The following is a 21,925-nucleotide window of genomic DNA, read 5'->3' on the forward strand; positions in this document are numbered from 1 at the left end:
GTCCAGGTAGATGACATCAGTTGCTCTTCCCTTATCCACCAGTGCTGTAACCCCATCGTAGAAGGCCAACAAATTTGTCAGGCATGATTTGCCCTTAGAGAACCCATGTTGGGTGTCTCAAATCACCTCCTTATTTTCCATGTGCCCTAGCATGGTTTCCAGGAGGATCTGCTCCATAATCTTGCCAGGCACAGTAGTGAGACTGACTGTCCTGTACTTCCCTGGCTCTTCTTTTTTCCTTTTTAAAAATGGGGGTTATATTTCCCCTTTTCCAGTCAGCGGGAACTTCACTGGACTGCCACAACTTCTCCCCATCCCACTTCTGCCCTGCCTCCCCCATCTCACTGGGGGCTGGGGCAGGCAGGGCAGTGAACAAGAGGCTGTGTGGTGCTTAGCAGACTACCAATGTTAACCCACAACCTTTCCAGCACCCACCTGGGGGTTCAAGGGATTCAAGATAATAACAGATGTGATTGGTGTGTGCTAGATTAAACTTCCAGATGCTATATCTGTTATTTGATTGGCTGCTGTGGATCATAACACTGGCATATTTACTTTGGTAGCTGACATATACATTTCCTCACACATTGTAGTGCTGTACAGTTTTTTGCTGTACAATACACTCCAAGAATTGTTAATGACCATTTTTAATTTTTACTGTTTGCTGTGTTGTCTATCACTTTGTTTTGCTTTGCCTGGGAGAGCTATGATAAAAGCACTGGCCCTGAGCCTAACCTAGTATTTGGGTTCTACCTTGCTGCTGTCCCAGTACTCTGAGAACCATCTCATGGAGAAAATAAGCAATTACCTTCTTTTCTCCTGAGACAAACTTTGTGGAGAGAGGAAAGAATGGCACCTACCCCTTCCTCTGCTCCAGGACAGGTCTTTATAGCCTTATTGCAATGACCTTTCAGTTCCTTGCATATCCTTGTGTAATCGGATCGTTTGTACCGGTGCATGTTGTGAGCCTGATTTTGATTATTGTTTGTAAGATTAAACAACTAGCTGGGAATGCCACCTGGGAACATGCTCCAATGCGTTTGATCTCTGGGTGGCTGGGTGTACATCCCAGTAGATACGCTCAACAAGAGAACACCCATGTCCCCACCAGCCAACAAAAGAAAACCCATACATCCCTAGGCTGTTGTGGGATTCTGGAGAATACATATTACAGGTTACAGTCAACTTGCAAATCCCCTCTACCAAGTGACCCGAAAGAAGTACTCTGACTGGGGCCCCGAGGAACAACAAGCCTTTGAAGAGATCAAAGAGGAAACTTGTGGTGCGGTAGCCCTTGGGGCAGTCCAGACAGGATCACGTGTGAGAAATGTGCTCTCCACCACACAACCTCTGGCAGAAAGCACCTGGAGAGACCCGAGGTGGACCTCTACAGTTTTAGAGCCAGGGGTATAGAGGGTCTGAGGCTCACTACACCCCAACTGCAAAGGAGATACTAGCAGCACATGAGTGGGTTCAAGCCACATCAGAAATAGATGGTACAAAAGCCCAGCTACTCTTGGCACCGTGACTACCTGTGCTGTGCTGAATGTTCAGTGGACAGGACCTGCCCTTGCTGCAGAGCAAAGACTGGAGACACCCCTCTGATGCTCTCCATCCCCTTCTCTCACCTTTCAACAGCCCTAAATTTGCTTCAAAACCAACTGGCTGCCCCCAATATCGCACAGCACTGGCAATTTGCACTAAAGGACTGGGGACGGCACAGCAAAGGTGCCGGCAGACTTGCAAGGCAGCAGCCAGAGCTGGAATGCACCAAGGGCCCCCTGGGACACGATCTTCCACTCAGCTCTTCCTCTGCAGGATCCAAAATAACAAACAAGAAGGAGCCTTTGGCCATTGTTTTTCAGGGAAGGGGGGTGACGGGGAGAGGGCACGCGGCGCAGCCTGCCAGAAGGCATGGCTGAGCTAAGGAAGTCCTGCCTGGGCTTCGGTGTATCCGCTCCTCTCCAGGAGAGGCGGGGGGAGGCAGGAAGGAGAGAAAATAGAGAACAAATGATCATATAACCCTTGAGAGAAACCTGTCTGCTCTCAGAAAGTGTATTTAGCCCAAGCATGCAGCGCCTCTTGCTATACAAAAGAAAAAGAGGAAAGAAAACCCCGCCAGTTCTTCCGTTACCATGTTCTACCACTGAAAAAAAATGGGAGGAAACAGATGTTAAGCTCTCCAGCATCAGGAAATTATCTCTTTCATGAGGGTACAGTTACTTCAGTGCATTTAGGTCAAATAAATAGGGAGAGAATCATGGCTTCAGCCCCTTTCTCTTCATGTCTCTGTAGACGTTTCAGCCTCTCTTGGTGTCACTTCGAAGGACCAACCACAAAGCCACATTCATGCTTTTGCAGCGCACTCCCAGATGATGCAGGCAGAAGTCAGCCACACTTGAGCCTCTGCCTGCCCAGCAGATCCCAAGCTCACAGCCACTGCACCACAAACTGCTACAGCCCCTACAAAAATTCAGCATCTTCTGTTTACAGGGCAAGAAGGACAGTTTCCTGCTGGGCTTCAGCCAGGCATGGCAGTACTGCATCTTGCATATTAATTTTTAAATAGAGGTGGAAGGAGCATGGAGAAGAGACTTGGGTGAAACATCTGCAAAAGGGATCTCTAGGCCATTAGCAAGCACAGCTACAGCTTTCCGGTGCTGGGCTCCCTGAGGAGCACTCAGCAAGTGCCCATAGGAAATGACCATAGAATTTAACCAGCATTTTACATGCTCTGCAAAATACGTTACAAAGGAAGTTAAACCCCCTCATTAGGAGCAGGAGGCAGACGGGTGAGCAGTTTGAATCCCTTTCCTCAGGAATGGAGAGACCTTACCAAAACACTGAGTTTTCAGTGGCAGAAGGGAATCTGCAGCAATGGTCTCACTTCATCACTGAGGACAACCAACCAGAAAAATTAACACCAGGCAAACACGTCACTTTCCCTGTGGCAGCATGCATCTGGCCCACACAGTTTTCACTGGTTTAAGCCAAAGCTTTTACAGTACTGGATCTGTGTTTGTGTTTCTGTTAAGTCAATATTCACCAGGCAGACGGATGGATGCACAGACAGATAGCTCCATCCCTGTATTCATAACGACGGAACTCAAAACTTCAGTTTGAGTAAATCAGTTCACTCATGTATAATTTAAACATTACTTCCTTCCCATTTCGGGGAGTTTTAGTTTGTGCGATGGCTAAACACAATGAAATTAGAGCAGGAGACTCATTTCGCCTGCAGCTGAGGGAGAGACAGAGTTGCTCAACTGCATCCGTCAGATAAACCGGACTTGTGCTGGTGTTGCCAGGGAGGGACCAGCTCACCACAAACACGAGCGGCTCCACACTCCGGGCTTGGTGGGCCTGATGAAATGGTGTGATCGTGCAGAGAGGTACCAGGCAGCTCACCCAGGTCCCAGCACTTGGGTCTGCATCATGCTGAGCTCCAAAACCTTCCACGAAGCCAGCAACAGCTTTATATATGCAGTGTCTGCACAGAATACGGGAGACAGGCATCATCTAGCTCCTCATGCAAAGCTGAGCAGGAGAAACTCGAGAAGAAAACACAGAGGTATAAAGCCCATGTTAACTGAAATCAGAAGATGAAGATTTTCAACGGGTTAGTTCCTGCTGAAGCTGAATTTCAGAGCAAGGCTCTGCACAGAGCCCAGAAGGCTTTGGCATTGTACCTGTTGCTAAATATTTCTGCAGACTCGCACAGCTGACCCATGAATTGCAGATTATAATATACCCCTTCGCCATTTAACCATCCCTCGCACACTCCTTCGCATTTTCGTAAACCCATTCTTGCAATTCTAAATTCTTTTGCTATACAGAAAATAAAACTGAGTACCAAACAGATCCAAAAGGATACTTTGTCTATTGACACCCAGGATGCACAGGGATCCCCAACAAAATGAGGGAGCCTGAAAAAGTAGTTATCTTCCAGAACAAGGTTACGTTTTGATGCACGATAGTTGTTTCCCCAGTTTCAGGTATTTGGCACTGACTGTCGGCAGTATAATACAGAAATATCTGCTGTTACATGTAGATTATTTAAGATGTTCTGTAGTCAGTTGAAAGTAGTTAATTATATGTAAGAACATTTAATTACTATCCAGTAGCAGATGGAGGTACTCTAATAACACAGTGATGAGCTAAAATGCAACAGTACAGGCAGATTCAGGGGTCTACACCCATACACGCCCCATTAATGTTAGTTGAACAACATCAAGCCGCTGGCTGCCATCCTTCCTGAGGATGCTGGGAGGCAACCACTTCATGATGCTTGTGACATTACTCTGCATTCCCAATTAGTCAATTTAGTAGAGATGCCTCAAGAACTATATAGCTGTGACATTTCCCTGCAATAAACCCCTTAAAAAACCTTTCCTTCTCCAAAAATCCTTAAGTAAAAAAGCATGGCTGCCCATAGTCTGAACATAAGAACAGAAATCAGGAGCCAGCGTTTAATTGTTTATATCTTGAGACAAAGATAGTGTCTAAATAATTGTCTATTGTATCCCAGAGACAGTACAGGAAAGCTCTTCCCCTAGCAGGGAGCCTACAGGTCACACATGCTTCTGCCATAACATTTGCTATAAATAATCTTCAGTTGAGCAAAGGTTTGTGCTAGTTACAAAGCAGAATAAGGCAGGCACTGGGCTCCTATCGGTTTCAGCCATTAGCTCTCCCCAGAGAGTGCATATCCTACCCTATTGTTCCTGCTCAAATGTTTGAAAGAATTATTTTTTCCTTGCTTCTTTTGTTTGGGGAGTTTATTTATATTTCCTCTTTGACATGGAATTACTACTAGAAAAAATAAGTGCCATCTTATAAGGCAGCTCACTGATGCCAATATTGAAATTAGGTGCAGAGGGTCACATTTGTAGATACATTGCCATAGTTACAGACCTTGCAATCTGTGTTTCTGTGTTAATGTATGTTCAGCACATTCAGCTCAGGATCAGAAACAAAGCGCTGAGTGCCAACAACGGCCCCAAATTCACATGCAAAGACTGGGAGCACATGAAGCAACCAGTTCTGTTCACACATTTCCAAGAATTATTTCAGCATATTACTCAGCAACTCCTTTACATTGCCCTGGTGATGTCAAAGGGCATCTCACACGTACTTAACTGCCTCCCTCTAAGCCCTATTTCTATCTTTGGACAGGTATCGAGTGACCTATTCTTTTTAGGCAGCTACAGGGGGTGGGATCTCCCCTGTACTTCTTTCCCTCATGTCCTTTTTCCTTACAGCAGTTTGAACAGGTACCATCGCTTCTTTCAGGTTTCTCCACCAAACAGGCCAAACACATCCCTGTGTCAAAAGGAGGGACATGGAAAGGCAACGACGCAGACTGGAGCGCTGCTCCCAGCTTTCATAAACAGGCTCCTAGGAACAAATCTGCCACACAGCCTTGCTTTATGGCACAGAAAACCGCAACGACCAACGCCTCCTTTAAACACAACACAACAGCATAGCACTGAGCAGTTGGTTGCTGGTTTGCTCTCAATTCTCCAAGCACCATGTTATAGAAAACCTAATCCATCAAGCAAAGCCTTTTGACTAAAAGGTGAGTTATAGCCTTACCGTGCTCGGAAATTGGTGGCAAGTCTCAGATTGGAGCCCAACATACCAGGTGTACAAGTGCCTTTGCCTTCAACAGCAAACAACTGCTTTAGATGTCTTCTGCACTGCTTTTGAGTAAAATCAACCCAATTTCTGGGTATTTGGAGGTCTGATGTTCCAAAGAGGCCAGTGACACCTGCTGTGCATTAGGCCACTGCTGCGTTCTAGGATATCCAACTTGTGAAGGCAGGTGGCCTGGCACAAAATTCCTTTTAGGCATATGAAAAACCTAATCTTGTGTTTCTAGAAAAGCATCATGACTGCTGGGTGCCTGGCCTGCTCTCTAGCTGGGGCTTTTCACTCCAGAGGCACAGAGTTTTTAGGTGTCTGACACCCACCTGCACCTTATTTTTCCCTCACAAGGTAGGTGTATCATCAAATCCAGGCATGCCCACCCCACATCCAGAACCCTCAAAAGTCACAAGGTGCCCCCTAGACATGCAGACACCTTTCTCCTGCCATCCCCCCTCAACAGCAACAATGAAAAATAATCCTTATTTGCATCCAGAGCCATTACACACTGGCCATGACCACACGGTTAGCCCAGGCTGGTGCACACAGTGGTTGCTTTTCAGGAACTGTCAGTGGGTGGGTGATGTTTGGAGCCAAGTTTTGGTGGCAATGCTGCCGTTGCTGGAGGTGTTATCCTGCAATTGTGCAGCCCATCTCAGCCAGAGCTGGTCCTCACATGCACATCTTACAAACCAAGACTTCAAAACCTTAGTTTGTCGATGCAAGCCTGCCCTGCCGACCCCATACAGATACTAAACCAAACAAGCAGCTTTTAAGCAGGCATTGTGAGTGCATCCCCTGTCTGGACTGCTGCACAGTCTCACCAACGCGGCTTTTCCCTGCAAAAGGGGCTGTCAGCTTGCATTCTTCACGCACCGGGGCCCCGCTCGAGCCAGCCACACTCCACTGGGTGATGGCAGCAGCAGCCGTCTCTGAACATAGGGAAGTAACATCAGATTCAATTAGCATCATTACCAATGAGCTTTTTCATCTTCTGGCTGTGCCCCCACCATGCACCCTGGCCGCCGGGATGGGGCTGTGCACACACAGGTGGCCACATGGTCATGTCCCCTCTGCCTTCCCACCCTGCCCTCCTCAAGGATACTTACCCCTTTTTTAGGGTTGAAAACCCAGCTGAGCAGGAGCAGCTAAAGGCTCCCTTTATCACCATTTATGGAATAAAGCCTGAATCTTTTTTAAAAGGAGCTAGGGATTTTGTTCCAAGTATTAGGCATCTTTTAATTTCACCCTTTTCTCTATTCTGTTAAGTCTCTCCAATAACTCCTTTTCAACAGCAAGTGAATTTATTGCTATGGATGGCAAGGAACTAAACAAAAACCATAAGCAGGAAAGGACAGTACCTGAAAGCGCCCGCTGCATCCCCTCTGAAGGTGCACCTCCCCATCTCCAAGGATAAGCCCAGCACATTTACATCTTCACCCGTGCTTTAAAAGCACAAACGGTTTGGGAACACATGCAGGCAACATCTACCTTTTGCAGGAAACTGCACAGCATGGACATACGAACATTGCTATCGTGCAAAAAACCAACACAGTGATTTGCCAGCTCACATCACACAAACCTAAATTCTTTATATGTTGCAGCATTTAGCTAAGACCAAGCAGCAGTACTACCCTTGCCACAGCTCTGGAAAGCCCTGGACCTTCACAGCACGCAGGCCACAGCAAGCTGGACATCACATTGCAAATACAGTAGCACACCTCAGAAAAGACAAGCATATACATTTCTGCAAGGACATGCACCCTGTTGGAGGTACAGGACCACTCCACAGCAAGTCATGGCACACTAGCTCATGTTTTCTCAGTGATTAGGTTCAAACCCTGCTCAGCTGGTGCAAGAGCTCCAGAAACTCCCACGCTGGCACTCGACCTGCCTGCACAGGCAGGGCAGGGCCAGCCCTGGCTCCAGCTCACCAGCGCTGCCAGGGTTTGCAAAATCTGCTGAGTTTTCTGGATGTTATTCCAGCTCTGTGTCTTTTATTTGGCTGGAGCTAGCACTCAGTACTGAGGCAAAATCACCTTGGCTTACAGGCCATATGCTGGATCTTTGCTACGTGCTGACACATTTCCTTCCTGTAGTAAAATGAGAGGGCTCTCCCATACATAGGCTATATTACTCCCTTGAAATAAAAATTCTTATCGAGTCAATCCTTCCTATCTATCCCACTTGAGAAACATCAAAAGAGCTCTCTGAACCGTGGTCATACCCAGCCATTTGGCACACAGGCTGCAAAACACCTGAGGACATCGGGATGAAGATGGCAAATACTTTGACAAGTTGCTGGTCACAGTAACAGCACGTTCCCACAACAGCTGTGATTCATCATTCACGTCAGCAGTGTGGAAAAAGTGACCCCTCTTCCTTCAGAGACAAAAGAAGTGCCTAAGAAAAAGTGTTTAAGAATATAGGCTTGTCCGGCAGAAAACTTGAGCAAAACTCAATTCCCACAGAAGCCAGAGGGATCTTCCATTGACTTTAATCACTCTTGGGCTTTTTCTTGTCTGTCTTTAAAAACATGCTCCCTCCTCCCCATAGCAGTGTGCAAACGAGAGCGAGGGCCCCAGCGGATGCCATCACTGGCATTAGCAGAACAGCCGCTATTTCACAACTACTCGCAGCAAGAAAATCGAGAAACCCGACACAGTCAGCATGCCAAAAATAATCTCCCTGAAAGATGTGGCAGTTGGGAAGGGTTGCAAAGAGTACCCCCAGCACATGGGCAGGCGGATGCTTCGGTCCTGACAGCACTGGCTGAGAGTGTGGATACAGAAATGCATGTCAGGCAGCGACTGCTCTGCCCCACGGCCCTCAGTAGGTGAAGAAAACAGGTCCAGAGAAGTCAGGAATGAGGCAGCAAGGGAAGCACCCGTGTACCCAATTAACTCAAATCTTTTTGATCCTCACGTCAAAGGCATACGCCCATGTTCAGTTTGTTTTCAACCCTGTAGACTGCACTGAACTTTCCTCCTGAGCCGCACCTCCTCTGACTCGCTGTTTCCCTGGCCTCAGTGGCAGTTGGATGCAATAGCAGAGAAGAGGCAAATGAAGAGATAAATGAATTAAGCATCTCATCTGGCAGCTGGGTTATATGCTGAATGTGAAGTTCTGACCCATCGCTTCAGCAACGCAGCCCCATAGCCTCCAGGCCAAATCTGGCTGTCGTTTATCCAGTTCAAAACATGGTCTCCACATACCCTCATAGCTAGAAATTACAATTTAAGCCGCATGGGGCTGAACCTCAGCTTGTTATCACCTGCGGAAAGAAACAGCATATTAACACAGGGCTCTGAAGGGTACTTTGTTGGACCTGTTGCAGAAGATCTTGTCCTAGAAAACCTCCTGCACGCTCAGGAAAGGCTCACAGCCCATCCATCTCACAGACCACAACTCCTACCCAGCCATGTCCTGACTGCCATGGAGCAGAGCTGCACCTTCAGCGTAAAATTCAGCTTTCCCACTTACATGCTCAAACACGTATTTAGGTACCCAAACTAAACTCAAATTAGGGATCTCAATATCCATTCTTGCAATGTATTTACTGTCATGCAGCAGAGGGTATATAAAGAACCAGGGAAATGCAGCATGGAGGGTTTTCTCCTAACACCACCACTCAGACAGACCTGCTCTCCAAAGACAACTTTATACCTAAACCCATGGCTCCTTCCTGCTCTCAACAAAACTTGCACCTCCTTTTTTGAGTGTGTTTGAAAGAAGACAGGCAATGCTTTTGCTTTTCTGAACAGTTCCCCAAGGAGTATCCAGCAATCGGGTCCATGTCCCCTGGCTATAGCACTGCATAGATTCATGGAGTTGTCCCACAGCATCCTGCTGTAAAACTCTTCCCCAAAAATACTTTTTCAACTCTCAGAGTTTTCAACTCTGTCTTATTAAATGCGTTTACACTGTAGCTGTAAATAAAGGTGAAACTTTCCAGGAACCAAAGCACAGTGCCTAGAAAGATTATAGAGTAATTATCACTCAGAAAGTTCAAGCCTGAAACCATATGAATAGACTCCCTATATTTATTGTAGAAAGTTTATGTGACATTGCTGTAATTCTTTATGGGTGCAAAACCCACTGATTACACCGGAGGAGCATTAAGGAGTACAAACACACCAGGCCTGGATCACCCAGGGCTTCCATATAACCCACTGCCTTCTCCTATGCTCTGGACAAGGCCAAAAGCTTCAGAGGAAGGAGGCAAGAACTTCATTAATGACCAATCTGTGCCTTGGAGAAAATTGCTTCTAGCTGTGTCAAACATGGGTTGGCTTATGCCCTGAAATGCATTTATTTACTTCCCTTTTATATAAGTATTTCTACCTAATTTCTACCTAAACTCCTTATCTTCATAGAAGTTTATTAAGGTGCTTGGCTTTAACTTATTATGGCAAGAAGTGAGAAAACATCACCCACTGAAGAGTCAGAAGCAAACATCTGGCTACTGCTCCAGCAGATCCCTTCTGCAGGATCCCTGTTTGCAAGCACCAACTTATTTTATGTAGTTCACAGCATCAGACCTGGGCAGAATGTCCCACTGAGCAGCCTAGCTGAGGAATTCAGCTCCCTTCCTGCTTGCAAAACAACTTTTGCATGCTCAGATGTTTGCTCATTTACATCGGGCTTTTGTGCCCCCCTTTTCTCTTGCCTCCCCAATGTGCTGCCTTTGCTGCCAGCAGTGGAAAGGGCTCTGCATGATCTGTGTACCACCAGGCATGAAGCATTGCTCAAGTCAGAAGTTGTGGCTAGGCTAATGAGGCAATGGGAAGAGCAGGAGACTGGTAACAACGTGGTAGTGCACCATAATTAGACAACAAAGCCACTCTGCAGCCAAACACATCTTATGCAAGCCCTAAATGCAGGGCAGTTTGAGCACCACCTTTTTGCTCTCCTCACAGCCACATCGTGGGGTAACTGCGCCAGAGATGCTGTTCCAGGCACGCATCCACCCTAAACCTTGCTCTCCACAGGTTTATTCAGAAGGGCAGCACCTCACTCTAACGACTGTCTTTTTTCCTGGTTTTCCTTCCTCTCAGCAGCCTACTCTTAGGAATGGGAGTGGAGCCTATTCAATTCAGTCAAATTGTTAAGCGGTGGCAAAAGCCCTCCCAGCTCCAGCGCTGTGTTTGCAATTGGGAAACCTGAAATGATTCCTCTATCGTATGCAATTGGAGCTGATCTGGCACTGCCTGCCACGGGCCCACGCTAGAACCCAGCACACCTTCTTGTGCCTTTGCTTTAGGTTCCGTTTGTTGACTCAGAAGGAATTAAAAAACCAAGCAGAAGGGGGTTTAAGATCTATCTTCATCCCCATTAGAATATTTAAGGCTTGGCCTTAAGAATTTTCCTTTGCAGGAGTGGAAACCCACATGCAGCAGCATTTCTTTAGCAAGGGTGTTTCCTTGCTGTGAAGCTGAGAAACCTTTCCATGCAAATCACTCCCCCAGCCTGTAGAGCTTTCCAGCTATTGGAACTCCGTGCCATTTTCCTAATTCTGCCAGAATTAGGTGGGAAAAGGAAGGTACTTTACTTTCCAGGGAGCATGAGGTATCCACACAGCCCTCTGGTCAGAAGTAAAACCTACCACTGTCATCGCAGCATGCAGCAGCCCTGAGAGCTGGACACCACTGGATCCCATCCAGTGTCAGAAAACAAAATGGTGTGGCAACCCGAAACATCACCTGAAGCCACCAGGTCTGAGCTGGGGAAGTGATGAGACTTGTGGTGCTCTCCCAGCTCCAGCCCAGGTCCAAGCAAAGCCCCACGTTGTCTCAGCTTTCACTTCAATATACTTTAACACAAGCCTTGTCTTCAAGGCCAAGGTCTTTGCCATCCGTAACTACCTCCTTGGGCAACTGAAGAGGTAATTCATGGGAAATATCGCCTAAAATGAATCTGATCCATTTGGTTGTGGAAAGACCCTTCACAGACTATACTCAGATGTTCCGTTTATTGTTTAACTAAACATAACTTTGAAATTTAGCTAAAGGACTGAGGAAGAGTTGCCCTGGGAACTGCTGCTCAGAACTCCCGGCTCAGAGCAGGAGAGCCCCTGGGAGAAACCAGCTCCCTGCAAAAGGTTCTTATCGCTCCACTAAGACCGGAGGCGCAATAACAGGAAGAAATTGTTTTGGCAGGACTTACACTATATAAAGTAAACTCACCAGCTGCTGTTGTATAAAATTCCACTGGAAAACACACGCAGCCATCATCCCCCGTGGCTGGGGACAGCATCCCCTGGGCTGCAGTGGGCTACCTTGACTCCACCCCAGCTGCACTCAGCTTGCCAGCATTGCCCGCCCCACAGATCACACACGGTGTGGTGTGAAAATGCTTAGAGGCCACCACCTTCATCCCTGCTGCTTCCTCTGGCTTTCCCTGTTATCTACAAGCAGATGTTCCAAGACTGATCACAGAGGGTCACTGAGGGACACCGTGTGGGTTGCTCACCTGCTCTCGCTGCTGCCAGTGTCTTTTTCAGCTCCGGTCTACAGTGTGGAAACCAGAGCGTGGAGCAGAAGTTTAGGATGTGCTCTGCACCCAGGAACGCTGTCAAACTCCCTACAGCAGAAGGGAGGGATGGGAAGATGGTAATGAGCTCTGGGGCTGGTGGCTTCCAGCGCAAACCCAACTTCTTGTGCTGCTCAGAAACCCAGTGGATGCTCTATTCTTCCTCCTCCTCGCTCACCGCTGCGCTGCCTGAGCTCAGGCAGGACCCTGGTGTCACCCTCCAGCCACCCAGCCAACAGCATCCTCTACACCAGCACGGGTGGAGGAGGCCAGGCACTGCCACAATGCTGCAGTGAAGCCCAACACCAACTGCTTGGCCAAAGCTGGGAGTCCAGAGGCTCCATGACAACACTGCTCTGGCTAGACGTGTGACTTCATACCACTTCAGCTAAACAATTCCAGCACTGAGGGCAGATGCTCACATCGGTGGCATTGTTTTTACATACAATAGGCATTTTTTATACCCACAAGTGAAACAGAGCAGTTTTAAACTGATTAATGGTTCTCTCAAACAAGTCCCTGAGTGTATGGGAGGCCTCTGGCAGACAATGTCAACCCAGTTTCAGTGGGACGGCATCAGCTGTTACCCCGCGTCAGCCTGGCGCAAGAGGAGCAGCAAGAGCAAATGGGCTACAACTGCTCCCAGCGTGGCTTGTTCAGATGAGGGACATAGGACCACCGCCGCCAGGCTCCCCATCCCTCTGCCAGGCACGTGCTTTGCTCCGCTCATCACCATAGCATCAGAGAAGCCTTTTGGTTTATCATGCCAGTGCACAGCGGCGTCAGCCACCCTGTTCGCACAAATCCAGCAGAGCCCTCGAATTGAAATGGGCGTCTATTGAAGTGATGATACCAGCAGTTTGCTGCAGCAGCGAAGGAGCTGGGTGCGAACACCCTCACTGGGCAGTGCTAGATCCAAGGGGGCTCGCCTCCTCACCCACACACACTGAAGTGCAGCACCTGGACCAAGAAAAGCCTCCAGCAGCAAATTCAGACCCAGCGCAGAGCAGGTTGCTGGCAGCTCTGTGCAGCATCGTGCGTGGAGGGGCTGGCTGGCTGCGCAGGCTCTCTGGGGCTTTACTGGGGCAGCAAAAGCTCATCTCCCAGGACACAAGAGTTTGCAAAAGCCCTGGGAACTTCCACGCTTAATTCTGACCTGGCATGGGGCAGCATCAGAACATCACACATGCGGCTTCACTCTTTACACCTGCCCCAGTTTGGTGTTCTCCCTCTTTTGGGATGGCAGCCAAAAGCGAACAAAAAAACAGCGAGGGGGAGCTGAGAGCCTGGGCAGGCAACCCAAGGGGTGAGCAACTGTCCGCACAGCGAGGTGGAGCACAATTCGGACAGCAAAGCTTTCAAATCCTCTTGCTTCTGCCGGGGGGCAAGTTGTAGCCAAAACATTACACATAGCCCTGCGCGAGAGGACCTGCGGTTCGCACAGGCGAGGAACAGTGTTTTGCAACTTGGATAGCACAGCCTGGGAAATACAGCTATCGCTGCCAACCATCTAAGCCACAAAGATTAGTTAAGGGAAAAAAACCAAAGTGAAAGCAAACACAGGCAGCACAGCGTTTGCTCTGGTGCTGAGATAAGAAACTGAGGCACGGACAGGTTAACAGGCGTCCTCGGTTGCGCCACGAGACTGCGGCAGATGAAAACAGAGCCTGCCACGTGCTGTACCTGCCAATTTACACCCGTACAATCCAGGCCATGTTTTCTGGCATCTCAAAAGCAGCGTTTTGATGGGTTTCTGTATCCCCCGCACACCCACATACACTGATTTTGCATCACTCAATGCATCTGCTACACATCACCCACAAGCAGGAGCGGGATAAGCAGCAAGAAGCTGCAAAATGTGATGAGGGACCATGCCCTGACTCTGGTTTCACTCCAAGTTTTCCTTTATCCTGAGGATTCCCATGACAAACCTGAGCAGCAACTTTGAGCAGAAACACAGGGATCTGGGCTAAGTGTGAACTCTGCACAAAACCAGCTTTGAGCTTTGCCACTCTGCCAGCAGCCCTGGATACTCTGCAACATCCTTTTAACGCAATGAGACATTTTAGGATGTGAGCAAGACCAAATCCTGCTCTTGCCCCAAACAATAGGCTCTGCAATAACGGTGCAACCAGAATTTCCTGTGCAGCGGCGCACGCCAGCTCCCGGAAGAAAATACCATGGGAAAGCGCTGCCACGAGAAAAGCTGCTTTGCAGTGCATCAGGGCAACTCCTTGAGGCTCACGGAGACACTGTTTTTGCAAAAAGCAAAGCACCACAACTAAGTCCAGGCCAGGAAGCAGGCAAAACCGCACCAGCAGCTCGAAACAGAAGCCGTCCAGCCTGGGAATAGCTGTGGATAATTCATTATTGCACCGAGCCTTTTGCAACATCTGGACGTGGCTTTCTCTCACGGATATTTCACTACCCTGCAGTCCTTGTGAAAACATTACATTGGAGTGGGCTATGATTTGGAAAGCTTCAGTCCCAGCTCAGCTGGGGTGAACCTGAACAACATTGCTACTCTCGCGGTGTGGGAAACTCAGGAGTGGGGCTGGCCCAGTGCATCCCTCACAATAAGGCAACCAGTCCACAGATGGTGCAGGTCCCGGCAAGAAAAGTGCAACCATTGGCACTGCATCAGACACTGAGAGGTAGCAATTGCATTTTAAATGCTCTGGTGTTGACCTGTTGGAGCTTCCTCCAAGAATGAGGGATCAAAACGGATTTCAATCCCAAACACAAAGCAAACAAAAAAATCCTACAGCAAAACAGGAACTGGGTATTGCACAGCTCTGCTGGGCTCAAGGATTTGAGGAGAGATGGGGAGAATTATTAGTGAAACAGGAAAGGACTAAACCAGCACGCTCAACACAGATACAACCAGCGCCCTGCTCCAAGCTCAAACGCTTTTTGTCTTTCCACCTGACAACACGACGCAAGAGCTACAGGCTTGAAGGTGCAAACGTCATGTGCCTGGGCTCTGCTGCCATCCCCTCCCCCGTTCAGGGACCTCTGACCCTTCTCAGCCTCAGGAGATGCAATGAAACACAGGGTGGAGGACCACCCTTCACACACTCAACATATTTCTAACATCTCATTGTTACCATCTCTCTAGCTCTACTTGTAACACTTGTCATCAAACGTTGGTGTCATTCATTTTTCTATAATCTTTTTTGAAAAGGGGCAGAACCATTTCTATGAGGTTTTTTGACCCTAAAGTTACTTACCTGCCTAAAAGTATTGTATCAGGTTTGCATGGCAAGGTTTTGGTAGCCGGGGGCTGCAGGGGTGTCTCTGTGAGAAGCTGCCAGAAGCTTCCCCCGTGTCCGACGGACCCGCCGCTGGCCAAGGCCGAGCCCATCAGCGACAGTGGTAGCAACTCTGGAACAACGTATTTAAGAAGGGGGAAAACCAGCTGTGGAACAGCAGCTGGGAGAGAGGAGTGACAATATGTGAGAGAAACAGCCCTGCAGAGCCCAAGGTGAGTGAAGGAGGGGAGGAGGTGCTCCAGGCGCCGGAGCAGAGGTTCCCCTGCAGCCCGTGGTGCAGCCCGTGGTGAGGCAGCTGTGCCCTGCACCCAGGGAGCTCCACGGGGGAGCAGGCACCCACCTGCAGCCCCGGGGGGGACACCATGGCGGAGCAAGAGGATGTGCCCGAAGGGGGCTGTGACCCCGTGGAGAGCCCACACTGGAGCAGGCTCCTGGCAGGACCTGTGGCCCTGTGGAGAGAGGAGCCCAGGCTGGAGCAGGTTTGCTGGCAGCACTTGTGACCCCGTGGGGGACCCACGCTGGATCAGTTTGTGAAGAGCTGCAGCCCATGGGAAGGACTCATGTGGGAGAAGTTCACGGAGGACTCTCTCCTGTGGGAGGGAACCCACAGTGGAGCGGGGGGAGAGTGTGAGGAGTCCTCCCCCTGAGGAGGAAGGAGCAGCAGAAACAAGTGTGATGGACTGACCACAACCCCCATTCCCCATACCCCTGTGCCACTGCAGGGGAGGAGGGAGAGAATTTGGTAATGAAGTTGAGCCTGGGAAGAAGGGAGGGGTGGGGGAAACGTGTTTTAAGATTCAGTTTTTTTATTTTGTCATTATCCCACTCTGATCTGATTGGTAATAAATGAAACTAATTTGCCCAAGTCCATTTTGTCCGTGACCATAATAGCTGAGTGATCTTTCCCTGTCTTTATCTTGATCCAGTAGCCTTTTATTATATTTTCTCTCCCCTGTCCAGCTGAGGAGGGGAGTAAGGGCAGCTGGGTGGGCACCTGGTGTCCAGTCAAGGTCAACTCACCATAAGTATCCATAGTAAAATACAGAAAATACAAGCATCACCTTTTACATCCAGCAGCACCTGCCCTTACACTGCACAGCCGTCCCTTCCCCAGCAGCCCAGGAAGCTCCTCACCATAGATGGGCAGAAAGCTCACCATTTATTTCAAGAGGAAAAAGTCAGAAAACAGGTGATGGCACCTGAGCCTGGCTTAGCAGCTATCCCAAACAATTCAGGATGCTTCAGGACCTTAAATGAGACCTCTTGGAACTAACACAACTAGCCAAATTTAGTCCCTTTTTGCTGGATTTACCACATACGAAGCACAAATTGTTGCAAAGCACATTGGTACGGACTGTTTAGAGAGACGGTGCTTGGGGCCTTTGCTCCAGTGGTACATTGCTACACAACAAAACGCCAGGTTTTGAGGAGAAACTGTACACCCAGCAGTTGGCATGCTGAATAGGTGACCGATAAAACAGAAACAAGAGGTTTTCATCCCCTTTCTTTCGTCAGCTCACCTAACTTGTTTCTGCCTTGTTCTCCCCAGCTATGAAGAGGGGATGAGAGGTGTCACACCCCCACACAGCAGCTCCCACCAGCTGAGGCTGATCACCCCAAAGGGCAGGACTGTCCCCCACCAGCACAGGGGGACAAACTCTCACCAGCCGCTTAAACTAGTCAGCTGCACCTACAGCAGACAAATGTTTAAAGACAAAGAAAACAAAGTCTCGATCAAGGAGGGCCTCTGGGTTTGGGATGGGGACAGAAGAGATGAGGGCAGAGACAGTGTGGCTGGAGAGCGCATGCTGGCTGGGACCCCAAATCCAACACACACCCCACACAAGAAAATCAACCCCCAGAGCCCCAGCAAAGCTCCTTGGCATTTCCACAGTGAAGGACTGGCTTTACTGGCCATGTGCATCTGGCTTGGGTCAGGACAAGCAATGAGCAGCTCGGCAACACATTCAAACAAAGGGAGATGCAGAGCTGTGGGTTCCAGATGGGGTGATGCCCTCTTTCCAGAGAGGAAAAGTTAAAAAAAAAACCACATGCAAGAACATCAGAGCAGCACGAAGCTCTCAGAGCTCAACCTACAGCAAAAAAGCCATTTACTGGGAGATAGTTGGAAAATGCATTTTTAAGTGGTTTCATTAAAAAAAAAAATAATCAAACGCTACTTCATGATTTCTTATTTTAACAACCACTCGGTTGCCCTGCATGCCACAGTGAGACAAGTAACTGGTCTCCCTGTGAATGTAACGCCCCAAAATTCATTCACTAGTGTGTAGGTGCATGGTAATTTTATTATACCATTTAGGCACCACGAAACTCTTCCCTAAGAGGCTGTAGTTTCCAGACGTGCATCGCTACCTGCTTAATTATCAAGCTGAGCTCACCGGGCCCATCTCCCACGCTGCTGAAATCCTTTACAATGTTTGCAAAATGCCCCCTTCTGGCAAATTATAACTCAGGTTTTCGGGTCACATTGTGTAGATGAAGAAAACTCCAATAAATCTGTCATTTAACGGAAAATTAATGCTGCGTCCTAATGTCAGCACCAAACGCAGAAATAACCTCTTTTCCACAGACAGCTATTGCATGTTTGACATAAGAAGGCCAAATACAACAAACCTTAAATTAAAAAAAGCCCCACAAAAATCAAAGTTGGTGATGCTTATGCCCTGAAACATGGCTGGCAAGGGGCTACTGGGCAAGACACGTGGTCAGATCCCTGGCTCGCGGTGCTGGCAGGCACCTGGCCCACGGAAGAGGCCACAGTGGGAGCAGCGGTCACATAGGTGGCTCAGCAGCGGCCGCACTCCTTTTGTATATGGTTTGCTCCTTCTATTTCTCTTTTTTTACCCATGTTATTTACAGGAAGCTTGCTTTTTTTTTTTTAAGCAAGGCAGAGTAGTTTTATTAAATCAACTAATATTATTGCAAAAATTGGGCAAATAAACAGCCAGGTAAACAAAGGCAGAAATAACTGCTCCGAGCGTAACCAGGTTGCAGTAATTAGCTGGGTGGTTTTCAGCTCCCAGCCTCAGATCCTCAGGGTTCCCAAGACTATTTCTGAGAGTTCTTAGAAAGGTAAGTCCAAAAGCAAACCCATTCCCACACTTCACCTGGAAGTTTCACAGGAGCCTGCAAGCTGAAAAGAATAAAAAAAAAAAAACCACTGAACAGGATGGTTGAGAGTAATTAGCACTCAGAAAAATGAGCAGTAACAGCAGCAGGAGAGGGCAAGATACTCCAGTGCTTGGGGAACCAGGATGGAAAGAAACAACGCTTGCAACAGGTATGGGACGAACCAAAAATGAAGCCAAAGGCCAGAAAATCAACCTGTTGCACCCATCATGTTAATACCCAGGATCAAGAACTGTAGTTTCCAGACTCATCACCTCGAGACAGACCTTTCCCCAGTGCTTCCAGCTTAACTCATCAGGAGGCTCCCCCAAAGGAGATGATGTGTTTTCCCTTCCCTTGCTTGCACATGTATGTGCGATGCCCCTGCTTCTTCTTCCTCCCACAAGCAGCTTCTCCCCTCGGACCACTGCCTCTTCCTGCCAAAGGGCTCATGTCCCACCTGCATGATGGCCACCACCCAAAGTTCCAGTTTGAGAGCCCCACGAGCAGCCAGCGGAGCTCCTGGGCTCTGGGATGGGTCGTCTTCTGCAGGAGAAGGACATGGCAGCGAGCTCACTGCAACCTCTCTGAAAGATGGAGCCCATCCTGAGGTGGCACAGCTGCCCGTCCTGCCCCGCATCCCCACCACAGCGGGCACCTCAGCCACAGGTGACACAGGAGGACAGCAGGTTTTGCTCTGAGCAGCTCTCGTTGCACAACCTCCCTGGGCAACACGGATGCCAGGCAGCGCAGCACAGCACAGCACACCCCTCTCCCACCCTGACACGACCACCCGGTTGGTTCTCCTTACAGGAATGCGTAAAAATCAAATTAATTAATTCCAGCTGTGTGCAAGGGTGTGAACAGCATTCACACCACAGCGGGGAAACGAGATGGCACAGCAGAAATTCAGCGCTCCCCGTCCCTGTCTGGTCACTTGTTCAATCAGGGACTGAATGCCGCTGGCGTGAGCCGTCCTGCCAGCACTGGGCACCCACAGCACACGAGCAGGGCAGCCCAAATGCCTCTGTGCAGGGACTCCAGCAGAGCATCCACCTGGACCGGGACAAGTTAACTTACTTCAATAGACGTAAACTCAGCACTTTTCTTTTCCCCAAGGCCAATCAGTGAAGGTATGGTGGAGGGAGTGAACAGCATTCCATAGATACTTGATTTAAACAGTTACAGTACGTTTAGATCCAGCTTGCTGCATCACAAACTGAGGTTTTAATAACCTGTAACCAACAAGCCGCTAAGCCCCGTGCAACATGACTTCTGCACCACAGCCCGGCCTGATTTAAAAACGGAGCTGGTGCTGGCTTTGCCGCGAGCTGTCGCCACTTGGGGAAAAGTGTTGTGCCTCATCTTATAATAAAACGCAAGGGAGGAGCAGGGAGGTTATATCAGCTATTAATCCCTGTATTTTGAAATAGCTCATCTAATAAATGTTAAGGTGTAAAACAAAACCAGAGGTGGAGATCTGAACATGGCATCTAACAGGAACCCTCCAGCCAGGCTCTGTAAACACATGAGTAAGACTTTCTCACCGAGGTTGCCCCATCAGCTTCCCTAGGACTACTAAAACCAGTAAGGACTGAACCCTCCCAACCAAAAACATTCACTACAGCCAACAGAAATACTCTCCTGGACTCAAACATACTTTGAATCAGCCTGGGTGAGTAATGACCCAGTTCTTAGGTAGTTCACACGAGTGTAAACCGGGCATAAACTATTGAAATCTGACACATACAGTGGAAAATAAAACCAGGCTGCAACCAGAATTGGGCCCAGCTCAACTTCAAGTTAGTACTTCCTCAGTAGCTCAAAAAACCCGAAAAAAACCACCAACAAAAGAAATATTTCCATTTTATGTTCTACAGAGTTTTGGTTTCAAAACCAATCTGAACTTCGCGGCTTTGTGCTCCTACTGGGGGGTCGGGAGGGGTCTGTCCTACAGGTACCTGCGCAGGGGGGTGACACGTATTTATCAGATCAGAATACAAAGAAAACGGATGCGACCCTCTACCCTGAGAGTCCCGGCCCCGAGGGGACTCTCAGTCGGTCCCAGTCCCGCTCTTACCTCACCGCATGGCCTCGGCGCCGCACGCTAACACGGTCCCGGGAAATAACCACAACTCTCCGCTGGCGTCTTGAAGTTGAAATGTAAAAAAAAATAATAATAATAATAAAAAATTAAAAAGCGACTAAAGGTGCGAGCTCCTCCGAGAAAAATGAAAAATTAAAAAAAAAAAAAAAAGCTGGAAAAGGGGGTGCCCGTGCCATGCACGGCCCCGTCCGCCGGGCCGCCCCGGGACCTGCCTCCCGCCGCCGTCCCGGCTCTGCCCGGGGAGCGCTCCCCGCCGGCCCCGGGACCGGCCCGGGACCCGCGGCCCCGGCCCCGGCACGGCGCCGGCAGAGCGCTCAGCGGGCGGCGGCGAGGACCGCCCCGGGCCGGGCGAGGGCTGCCCCGGGGGCCGGCGGCCGCCCGCGGGCAGCGGGGCGCGGGGGGCGCCCGCCGAGGCCCGGCGCGGGCCGCGCTGCTCCGCCGCCGCCGCGCATCCCCCGCAGCCCCGTCCCGTCGGGGCCCGCCCGGCGCCGGCCGGTGCTCGCCGCGCCCGGGCGCTGCCCGAAAATCACAGTAATAATAAAGAGAAAAATTCAGATTTTTTTTTTCTTTTCTAAAAGAAGGTCCCGGGCCTGAATGCCAGCGGGAGCCCGGAGGGAAACTTTCTGCAGCCGGTGCGGCACGGAGCCGGTCCCTGTTTCCCCCCCTCCCGCCGGCAGCCTGCGCGGCGCCGCCCGCCGCTGCGCTCCGCGGGCGCGGAGGAAGCGCGGGGGAGGCTCCGCGCCCGCTGGCAGCGCCCCGGGGTGACGGGGGCTGCGTCCGGGGGGCGATGCCCAGAGGGGCAATTTGGGGAGGGGGGAAGATGCTTTTTGGGTAAACGGTGACCCCGCTCACCGCAGCCCAGGGGGTTGTCGTTTCCCCCGCGCGATATGAACAATCGGAGGAAGTGCGGCCACGTCTGCTCCTGCCACCGGTGTGGAGGGGCGACCGGGGTGACAGCCCCAGCCCGCCCCACAGCAGCCCTCACACACGGAGAAACTGAGGCACAGGAACTTGGCATTGAGGGCCTGGCCCCGCTCCTGGCCACGGCACTGCCCTAGGAAAGGTGCCCGGCCACCTCTGGCCTCTCCTGCAGGGGCTGAAGGGGCCCACATGGGCCAACACCCCCCTTTGCAGGTGCAGAAAGACCCTTTGCCTCAGGGCCAAGTCAGACCACCAAACACCAGGTTTCACCACAGCTTCTCCACCTCTATTGAACTGCCCGTATGGTGAGATTTAAAAA

General features: G+C 49.8%; 1 protein-coding gene across 2 annotated transcripts in view; it reads right to left on the bottom strand.

Annotated features, from left to right (window-relative positions):
* The window catches only part of ARHGEF9 (Cdc42 guanine nucleotide exchange factor 9), a 221,387-nt gene extending 200,438 nt beyond the window's left edge, over window positions 1–20,949 (bottom strand). The window contains exon 1 of one of the 2 annotated variants that reach the window (XM_074835375.1): window positions 20,659–20,949. The gene's annotated coding sequence lies outside the window, so the exon portion shown is untranslated. The remainder of the gene's footprint in view (window positions 1–20,658) is intronic. The other variant, XM_074835376.1, reaches the window with a different exon arrangement.
* Window positions 20,950–21,925: the final 976 nt, after the last annotated feature.

Source organism: Strix aluco, chromosome 10, assembly GCF_031877795.1.
Source record: "Strix aluco isolate bStrAlu1 chromosome 10, bStrAlu1.hap1, whole genome shotgun sequence".
NCBI lineage: Eukaryota > Metazoa > Chordata > Aves > Strigiformes > Strigidae > Strix > Strix aluco.